Source organism: Aptenodytes patagonicus, chromosome 2 (genome assembly GCF_965638725.1).
Source record: "Aptenodytes patagonicus chromosome 2, bAptPat1.pri.cur, whole genome shotgun sequence".
In the NCBI taxonomy this organism is placed as follows: Eukaryota; Metazoa; Chordata; class Aves; order Sphenisciformes; family Spheniscidae; genus Aptenodytes; species Aptenodytes patagonicus.
Genome location: NC_134950.1, coordinates 25,664,086 through 25,674,959, shown reverse-complemented (window position 1 = coordinate 25,674,959; position 10,874 = coordinate 25,664,086). Strand labels below are relative to the sequence as shown.

The 10,874-nt window shown below is 44.7% G+C and overlaps 1 protein-coding gene across 6 annotated transcripts in view; it reads left to right on the top strand.

Annotated features, from left to right (window-relative positions):
• Window positions 1–9,335: 9,335 nt before the first annotated feature.
• CPQ (carboxypeptidase Q) overlaps window positions 9,336–10,874 on the top strand; it is a 164,811-nt gene continuing 163,272 nt past the window's right edge. For 2 of the 6 annotated variants that reach the window (XM_076329372.1, XM_076329366.1), the window contains exon 1: window positions 9,336–9,400. The gene's annotated coding sequence lies outside the window, so the exon portion shown is untranslated. Of the gene's footprint in view, window positions 9,401–10,586; window positions 10,690–10,874 lie in introns of all 6 variants that reach the window. The other 4 variants (XM_076329374.1, XM_076329368.1, XM_076329369.1 and 1 more) reach the window with 3 other exon arrangements.

Below are 10,874 nucleotides of genomic sequence, written 5' to 3'. Positions count from 1 at the left end.
TTGCTGGGCAGCTGGGAGTGCCGGTGCCAGGCTGCGGATGCTGCGCCACATGCCCGCAGCCAGCAGCGGCATCTGTACCTCTGGGATGGCTTTTCCTAAAGACCCTTGGCTCTTCTCCTGCTGTGGCAGCTCTGAAATTCCTCAGCAACCTGATCTGGTGCCTCCTTGTGATTGATAGGCTCTAGTGTTTATCAAAATGCCATTTTGCTTTGATCTAGTCTGGGTTATAAATGGTTACTTCCTCTTAGATTCTTTGCAAATGAAGCCTAATGCAAGTAATGTAAAGCTTATGTTAAAAGTAGTCTCTCGCCTTTGCTTTATTTGTGGAAAAATAACTTCAGGAGTTGAGTTCCTTGTTCCTCTGCTTGCCAGTTTTAAAAGTGAATTGTAGCTCATGTTTACAGGCTGCGTTGCTAGATTTTTCTTCACTTTGAGCATTGCACTTCATTGAAATAGGATAAATTAAAACCAAAATTGTTCTAACAAGAGAATAGCATATTTGTAACTTTGGCTAGTTGTTGCTCTTTTTTTCCCTTGGAGCTGTGTTTTGAAATGATGGTGGAGTGCAGTCCTAAATGACAGATACTATTTTTAAGCAACATAGGGAATACAGGAAACTTTTGTAAGGAAAGGAGTATCTAGATAAACATTCAACAAAAACTATTGGTGTGAGGGAAATGATGATAGCATGCTTAGTATTACATTCTTTGTTCACGTTAGCAAACAAGGAGAAGGGGAAAAGGAATCTGAGGGGAAAAAAGATCTCGAAGGAAACTGTTTTTACAGATGGAAATAATATAGCTTTTTTTTAAAAACTTGCAATCAGTTATATTTGTTACTTAGCACTTGCTTAATCAGACTGGCATCATTTCCTTTAAGGAATTTGCAATATTATTGTCCATTTTTAATGAGCTCTAATACTAGTTTTGTTACATTTACGCTCTTGCCTGTGTATGACAGAGCTCTGAACCTTGGTGTGAAAACTCCGTGCTGTGAACTTTTAAAGCATTGCCTCTCCAAAACTTTCTTCAGGTTGAGGAAGCACGACTTTGCCGTACAGTTTGTCTGAGAAAAGATACAGCAAGTGTCCCCCTCCCTGGCACATATTTCGGTCCTGGGGTGGTTCGTGGCTGGAGCAGAAGAGCGGTTTTGCTAAGGAACTGGAGCGGGAGAGGGGGACGCTGACATGTGCGTTTCATTTCCTCCTGCCTCTTGGGCTGACCAGGCGCTGGGTTCAGCTGCGTGGGTGGGAGTGGAGGAGCTGTAACCCAACCCTGCCAGTGGAAAAGATGCTTTGCTGAGATTTTTTCCCCTGTGAAGTAAAGTAAATTGTATATTTTTTTGCTTTGAAAACAAACAAATGATAAAACTTAAGCTCAGTAGAGCTACAAATGGAAACGTGGGCTCCTGCCCTGACCGCTGTGAACCAATTTCACATGTGCATCAGATGTGCAGATTAGCTGCTTGCGTGGGTGGAAATGTGAAAAACCCTCTGTGTGTTTGCAGTATCTGAGCTTAGTTTCTAGTGAGGATGGGGTGGGGAGGGGACAGGACCCATGTAGAACTACAGACATTAATTTGGGGTGAGTGGAAAGAAGGCAGGAAGAGAAACTGTCCTGACAGCCCACATTTTCCACTGGAAGTTACAAGGCATTTTGTTTTCTTGAGTTGTTGCTGTCACACTGAATTTGCTTTTAACAGAGAGAATCTGTAGGCAGAAAAGTGGGCAGATGTTGGTGTCATACCCTGAGAGACTCTCTTGGTTGCACACAGCTACCCAGCATGTCAGAGATCTGTGCTACCTGTTGCACATGTTGCCTGTCGCAGCTTCTGCTGGCTGCTCGCTCCCCAGATATGCAGAGGAACTGCTACAGCAAAATGGGTGGAGGATCTACAAGGTTGACCCTGTGCACCTTCTGCTACCCACAGGAGGTGCTGGGAGGGCAGCAGGAAGCAACAATTAGGGTGCTGCATTGTACTTGGAAGGGTCTGGGTTGTCTTTTGTCCGTGGGAGGTGGGAAGAAACGGATGAGATGTGCAACAAGGGCTTTGCAGTCGAGATACACTATTGCATATTGAAGCAACTTTGCATTTCGTCTCCCTGCTTGGGAGATGTCAAGCTTTCACTACCCCTAACTCCTTCGATATCAAATGTGTTTATGGCATAGCCTGCAGAGCTCTTGAGTTTTTTAATTCACGTTGCAGCTTCAAAACTCTGCTTTAGTTGGGCTGGGGCTGAGGGCCACTATCTCATGGCTGATGGTCAGGTCCAAAGAATTCCTCCAGCCTGGCAGTTCAGCCCCAGCCCAGAGTGAGAGGAAGTAGGAATGCTTGTGAAAAACTTCCAGAAAAATATTGCAAAACTTGTAATAGTTTGTTGAAAATAAACAGAGCCCAAGTTCTCTGTAGGGGGTGACTTTAATTCATTTAGATTTCTTCTGGGGCATTATGCAATTTTTTTTTCCCATGGATCTTTTGTTGATTTGTTGAATGCAGAGGACGCTTCTGATTTTTTTCTATTTTTAGTCCTAAAATGAACCAAGCGCTGACATATAAGGAACAATAATTCTGCCAGACAAGCTACTTGAAGCTTATCTAGTGATGGGAAACTAAGCTCAGTGGAGGAAAAAGTTCTGTGTCCTAGTTACCCACCCACCTTGTATGGCCATATGTAGTCCTAGAGTCTAAATAAAGTTTGGTGCCCATTTTCCTGAGCTCCTGTGGTGGAACAGGAGCATTCTCTAAACACTACAGCTCCCCAGAGGATACCAAAGAGAAGTGGGAACAGACTTACTTTTTGATGTTTTTGTGTCATAACCCATAATGCTAACGCTCATCTCCCTCCTACTCCCCTTTCTAAATATAGCGGGAGGGGAGAAGTCGACAACCATCACACTAAACAGTACTGAAAGAATGTAAACCAGTCCAAAGTGCAGTTTTCATCATTCATCCCTATAATTTTCGTTACCGCAGAGCTAACAGAAGAGTCTCTTGTGAAAGGAAGAGAAGCGGAGCATGTGCTTCCTTCTGGACCAGCCCACAGTGCCAGCTGAGTTAATGCTGACTTGGGGAAAAACCTCTTCTTGGGAAGGAACAGCTTCTGGGGCTGAGTCTCACATGGCCGAGGGCACAGCTTAACTCCTCCTCAGACCAAAACGCTCGAATGGAGGACCCTGCCTTGACCTGGTGCCTCGCCGCCAGCCTAGCGGCTGTGCCGCCTTCATGCTGGTGAGGCAAGGCTTCAGGAACACTTCCAGTAAATCTTCATTATCTGAGCTGCATCCTGTAGGAAAACCTTCCCTGAGAATCACAGTCAGCTTGAATTATTGACTACAATCAAAGCAGCAGCAAGAAACCTTTCTTTAAATCACCAGCTTTCACCTTGTTTTGCACGTGCTCAAATATTTTCCTAAAGAAAATTGGTTTTCATTGGCGGTAAACAAGACAACTTGCTAACTTGTAATTTAATTTAATCTTTACAGTAAATTTTGTTCTTCTTTTTGCTCTGCAGGAGCACACACTATTTACATATTTATGCCGTTACAAAGCTTAACTTCCATTTTTAGATTCTAGTTTTTCCATTCTGTTATGTTAAAAATGGTAAATAAATATTTACCAGTTGATTCAGTTTATAGCTTTTATTTATTTCAACTTGCTTTTCAATGGAAATTGAGATTTCATTAAGAATGCATAAAATTAGCACTTCTTATAAAGTAAAATATATTAAGCACATCAGAACAAAGATTAGCAAAAGCATTTTGACTTTAAAGCATATATAATTATTTGAAGTAACTTATTTATTAGGCAAAACCATTTCTGCTAGTTATTGAATTGAGTAATTCCAATTACAATGTCTGTTAAGACTTTAAAACCAGCAGGTCTCAATCTTTCTTCTTTTTTCCCATAGGTTGGAAGAGTACAAGCTTTCCTGCTTTTTCAGCTTCTAAGTGGTTTTTATAAAAAGCCTGAAAATAAAAAAAGAGAATTTTATACCTACAGAAGAGCTGTCAAAGAGTCTGAAGTTTTCTTTTATCATCTCAAAAACTGGTTACAGGTGCTCAGCCATGTGACTTCTCCCAATTCATGGTTTGATTTTTATAACAGTTCTGGCAGTAGAAATCATCAATTTTTCTCTGCCAGTCTGTGCTTTTTATAACACACATTCAACCACTAAAAGCTAAGTGGAATTTTACTTCAGCCTTTCCTGATGGGACTTATAATGCAGATTCTGAAACTCCATAGACTTGTTCAGCTCTGGCTCTTCTAGATTCTAAGAAATACTGTACCTGTCCTTAAATAAGCAAGATCTTCTTTTACACATGCACTTAGTATATCAGCTTTTCACTTTTCAGCATGTGTGTCAAAGCTTTCAAACTGTGATCAGACAGACTGCAAATTTGAGTAAGAATCATGCCATCTTCTAAATACATACTGTAGAGGATTAGAAGAGGACTCCAAAACTTTTATTTTGATAGTAACACGTTGTCTCTCTTGCAGAATCACATTTTTTTGAAATTTAAATGATTAATGCTGTATTATCTCTATATTATCTGTTTAGTATCTGCCACTCCAAGAACGCTCCCCTTCCCAGTGCAATGGCTGGCTGAAGCATCATTACCCAGAGAAGTCACAGCCCTGCTCAGCCTCCCATCTGCCTCTGTTAGATGGGTATTTTATTGGCTCATCCTGTATGAAGGCAGTCTGTAAGGTGCTCAACACAGTGCAACCCAGGCCCAAGCTGTGCCCGGGGAGTAACTGTGTTTTCATGCAGGGTGGTGGGGTTGCACTGGATGTCCTTTGAACTTGTCCATTGCAGTAGATGTGTTATGAAAAAAGTGCTGCTTTGGTACACGGCAGGGTAGAGGATTCCCTTTACTCTAAGTCCATATATCCAGAATAAAATATTTTATTCGCATTTTTAAAAGTATCTATGGATTTCACTTGTTTGGGACAAATATGTGTTGAATAAGTTGAACCCAGATTTTATCCTCACAAAAATATTGAGATGAGTAAAGGTACCTAGCTGTAGTGCAGAGAGTTGCTTAATTCCTTCATCATAAGGGAAGTTATTTAGAGCCGTATTTAATGTATTTTTCATGCAAATATATGATAATTGATGTTAGGCATCCAAATGCCTTTGCTTTGTAAACACAGGAGCAGAGAAGGACTCACGTATATTGCTGGACCAATTGCTACATGAAGACTGGAGATCCATAGGAGTGCACAGAGAAGGCTCCTTGCACCTCTGGTTTTACAACAGGTGCCTATGCACTGCCCTCTACACATGGCAGCACAAGTCACACAGTTTATAAGGAGATTCAAGTGGGAACACTTTCCACCAATGCTTAACAAAAACCTTTCTGTGGCATGGCAAAGGCATTGCCCCTGTAAGTAAACTTGTAGTAATCTGCAGGAGAAATTACACTGCCAGGCTATGTCTCACTAGCAAGTTTTGCTGCCAGACCTTTTGCGGGGTCATGGGTTGCTGACATTTTTACATCCCTGGAGCATGTGTGTTCATCACTGCTTTTTTGAAGTGCTGCATGCCCTCGCTGCAAGAGGCTGTAACAGCAGAAGGGCTGCTGCACACGGGGTAGGGACCCAGGGCTTGCACAGCTGCCAACATCGCTGTGTTCTTGGAGCATGTATACAGTGGCATTTTGCTAGTAGCTATATGTTGGCTTGTGTTGTTCAGAGAGGAGATTTCACTTCAGCAGGAGAGGTTGAATTTTGTTGGCTTACATCAACTTAGTATGAGAATGATAGAAACTTGGGGCAACTAATGCCGACTTCTGACAGTAAACCTGTATAGCACTGGGCAGGCCCCAGCTAAGATGTGTCCCAAGCAAGCACGCCCTACCAACCCACTGCTGGCAGACGTTCTGCTCCCAGCTGATGCTGCTCTTGATACCTGAAAACACGAGTCCCTGACACAGCAGCAGAAAAGCTAGTAGAACCGTATAGAAGAATAGCTGCCACGAGGTGCCTGCTATTCTTCTTTCATAATGTGCTTACCTTTTTCTCCATTCTATCCACTATTAGGATATATTTATTTGCTGCCATGCTGCATAAATGGAAAGACGTACAAGTCAGGGTCAAGCTTGAACACTTCTTCCTAGGAAGAACGGAAAAACAGCGCTTCTTGGAAACTTCGGAATATTTCTTTTCAGCTCCTTTAAGTGAAAAAGAAGAGGAAATAAAAGCTGAAGTTTGCATTAATTAGCAGTCTGTATTTACCTGCCTACAGTGCAAAGCAACAAAGAAAAACTTGAAATGAAGAAAACACTTTCTAGTGGTACTGAAGTACAATGTAGACCTAGAGGAGACTTTTGGGAGACAAACAATGGAAAATGCTTTGGTAAGGTAAATAAATGTCAAAAAATGAAAATTGAGAGCATGCTTCTAAACAAGGGTAGCGGGTATATTGGTAATTCCTTCAGGCTGGTACAGTGTGCTCCCACTTCAAACACCTTTTGTGTTTGGACCTGTGCTGGCAGCTTTTCAAAGGAATCTCGTACTTTCTTCCCTCCCCCTCCTCACTTTGCATAATAATTAGTATGCAAATATGCTTGTGATTTCTTCTTATTATTTTAATACAGTCACATTTTAGAGACTTCAATAACGTTTGGAGCTCCACAGAAGCAGTCCTTGCTCCAAAAACCACGCAGCCTAAATGGACTGGAAAAACAAAGCACAGTGAAATAGCACCATCCCATTTTGTGCAGGGAGAAGCATGGTACCAAGCGACTGTCATACCAGAAGGGATTCAGGATCCGTTCAGGCAGTACCCTGTGCCTAACAGCAGACTCCACCAGTTGCTTCATGTACTGTGTAACAGAAGGTGAAAAAATCCAGCAGTAAGAAGTGAGATATGTCCTCACATGAGATTTCATTCCTCTTTCTAGGAGTTAAGACACCAGCTTACCCCCTGAAGCACCAAGTTACAATCAGATAATTCTGATTATTTTTGGCATTCAGATATATCCAATCCCTTTCTTGAATATTAAGTTCTTGACTCTGACACTGTTCCTACCAGTGTAATCACAGCAGTCTTGTAAAGATACATCCATACAGGGACCTTCAACCACCTGAATAGTCTTAATGAGTTCAAAAGTACGCAAGATGGATCGCACGGGTGATTTCTGGATGAGTGGGCTAGAATTTTGCCCAGTGTAGTAGCTTATAAAGTCTGGGAAACTGAGGACAGGTCTCCTCAGCTCCAGCCTCTCCCTGATTTACAATTACAATCCCAAAGAGGGAAGAACAGCAATCCGAAAGTCCTGAAGCTGCAAACTGAAGGAAAACAAAACTATGCATTTAGTGAATAATGCAAAATATGAGAAAATAATGTAAGAGATGGGTGTGATGGAAATACCTTTCCCGAGGCTAAGTGGGTATTGATGTGTTTCAAACCCATAAACAGATTTGGGCGTGTTGCCGGCTGAAGAGGTTTGGGGGGTGGAGCTCTAGGCTTTGTTGTTGTGTCTCTTTACTTGCTCTTACTTACTGCTTCTCAGGCAAGGACAACAGAAGACATGAGCAGTGTGCTCTTCTCTTCCCTGTGACCTGGAACTAACAACAGCCATGCCAAGATTTCTCCATCCTGCTGACTATTTGGTGACGGGGAAAAAAATTGGCTTATTATCATTCATCCTGCTGATTCCTTGACTGTGGAAGGATTAATAAAGGAAGCTAAATCAGGAAAAAATAATGGGAAACCAGGTGATTTAATTGTAAAGGAAGCAAATGAAGAGAGAAGGAATTCCTCTCAGAATTCAGCCCAAATCCTAAATTTGAATTTAGGACAAGTGCAGTTTAGAAACAAGTGCAGTTTCACATGAGCTCCTTCATGCAGACCTGTCCTATGTTCTGTCTCTCGCTGGAAGCAAAAACGAAAGCCATACATTGGTGATTAAGTTCAAGACGTGGGTGCAACAGCCGACCTTTGAGGATGGAATATTTTCTTGCATGACCTACAGTGATACATTTAGAACTACTCAATCACTATGTATAATCTCTTTTGAAAGATAAAGTCCCAGATGGACACTTACAGCTTATAGGGCACGATATGTAAAGCATAAACAGAATGCACAGGAAAGAGACAGGTAGATCTCATAGAAATTTACTTGCGTAGCATTTTTATTTAAACAGTTATTTCATCACCCTCAATGGAACAGGGCTCTCAAGGACTGCAGCAGTTTGAGAGAAGCTTATTGTTGCATCCCACCGCCATGCTGTGTGATCTGTATAGCAGAGGACACAGCCCCAGCTGTAAAAATGTACCAACCAGATTGTGCACTGAAAAATCCAAGTGAAGAGATACAAATGAGACACCTCACATAAAAGGAGTCAAGTTGGCAGGGACAGCCATTATCTTATAATAATGTATGTTTCAAACCCCTCCTCAAGGTACACGCCCGTGAAGCTCATTAGTATTACAGTCTTTTCACTCAGGCAGAAAGTTCATGAATATTGGAATACTGTGTTGAATACTAGAGGGAAATTCTTCACTGTCTTCCTGCTACAACAGCTTTTTGGCAATGCACCAAGGGCTTTGATCCTAAAAACACTTACCTGTAAGCACCTGGGTAGTCCCATTGACTTAAATAGAACCAATCGAGAGCTTCAATTCAAGTGTTTGCAGATTAAGACCCACGTTTGTATTTTAAGATCTTATCTACAGAAAAAATTGCACTCATTTACCTAAGTGTTTTTATAAACACACCTTTATTTAAATGAGTGCAATGTTACTTGTGCAGGCCGCCATGTGAGGAGCCGTGGCCCTACCTCGGCTCCCAGCAGCGTGAAGGCAGCGGCGGCTCTCGGCACGCTGGATACCATCAACGAGCGACACGGTATTGCCGTGCACCGAAGTACCCAGGGAGAAGGCCGCTGCCGCCGCACGGGCAGCAGGAAAGCCTCCACACGCTTCCTCCGTTTGCTGTACGTCCTCGCACCACTAACGCGCCCGCCCTACAGAAACGCAATCCCGTGTAGCAGGCAGCCCCCTCGCACCGAGGGGGTTTCTCCCCGGGAAGGGCTGGTGATGGTGCATGTTTTTAGGTCTCCTCCCCGAGAGGCCGGGGTCGGGCGGAGGCGCCCGGGCCGGGCCCGCCTCGCCTCGCCTCAGAAGGGCCTACGAGGCGCCACGGCCCGGCCCGACCCGCCGGCAAGGCGGGGGACGCCCGGCCTCGCCCGCAACGCAACGCCGAGACGGGTCCGGGCCCTGAGACGGCTTCCACACGGCTTCAGGCGGCCTCGGCGAAACTGGCACCAGCCGGGCCCGGGCCGTGGCCCGCCCCTTTCCACCCTCCGCGGCGGCTCCTCCTCCCCCCCGTCCCCAGCCGGCCGGAGGCGGGGGCCGTGCTGGCGCCGCCGCGGCCCGCTCGGCACGGGGAAGGTGCGTGTTTGCTCTGCTCCCCTCCTCATCCTCCTCCTTCTCTTCTCCTCTTTCTCCTCCTCACAGGGGGCCGGGGGCTCTGCGCGGGAAGCGCTCGCCCGGGCTGCCTGCCGCCGCGGGAGCGGGGGGCCCGGCTCCGGCCCCGCCGCCGGGTTGGGGGCGAGGACGGGCACGCAGGCCGCCATCCCCGGCGCCTCGGCGGGGCTTAGCCCCGTCTCCTCATCTTGCGAGGGCTTGCTTTAAAGCCCTGCCAGCACGTGCTGGGGTGTCGTGTCCCCCCCGAAATGGGGCCTTCAGCCGCTGGGCCGCAGCCTCGGGTGCTGCCGGGCCATCCCTGCCCTGGGTCGGTGGGCCGGAGCTCCCCGGCCTGCCAGCGGGGCGTCGGGCCCACCTCGCGCCCGTCCCCCCACCTTTCTCTGGAGGGGGACAGACACCAGCTTGGTCGCCCTTCAGGAACACGGATGCTCCGTCGCGTGACAAGAAATGCCTGCTTGCCCTCTCGTTCCTCTTTGGTTTAAAAACAAATATCGATGCTAAGTTGTAGTTGGCTGTCGTGCACGTGCTTGGGGGATGCGTGGTCAGAGCTGGGCGAGGCACCGTGCTCTGCCGTGCTCCTGAAACCGGCAGTTGACAGCAGTCGCTGCGAACAGTGTTGCTCTGAAAGCAATGCCACTGCGAACGAGTAAAACCCATAAATACCAGATGGGTACATTAGATATTTAATTACATTTTACAGCACACTTAATAGCGAAGAGGTCCCAGCACGTAGAGTGGTTTAGTGCTTCTGAATAGGAAATTCTAGTAACTAGTACCCATTAGATTTGTTTTGACAGGACTTAATGCTTTAAAGACTATCTTTTTCAAATTGATGCAAAAGGGAAAAGTATATGAGAAGAGGCATTTTTATATATGTGTATACAATTTTTATATGTGTATATGCATATACATACAGAAGTACTAAAATATATATGAGGGAGAGAAAAGTGAGATAAAGGAACAAATGTAAGTTCTGCAAGCTGAATCAGGTTTTACTAAGGAAACATTAGATACAGTGGAGCCTTTTGAATCTAGTGGTTGTGTCTGACAGGTTACAAGTCTGCTTAGAACTACTGAAGAGAAAACTCAAAATACAAGCGCTGGATTTCTGTTTGATTGTTGATTACTTGTTTTTTCCTTCAAACTGCAGAATTTTTGGGACCTGACTTTCCTAAGTGCTGCATGAGCACTCAAAGCATCTGCTCAGAGGCGGCCATACATATGCAACACCTGAAATCCTGATTTCTTGTTTTGTAAGCCTTAATTTTCAAAGTTTTGCCTGTCTGTGGTTTTCACTCCGTTCAAAATTAGATTAATTTTTACTGTTTCTGGAGATTGTTCCACATCTGCTCACCCTTTTGTATCAAAGGACTGTAAGAGTCCTGTAATCTATCCATGAAAGGGGAGCGTGTGGGTGTTTCTTCTTATAAAGCAATCT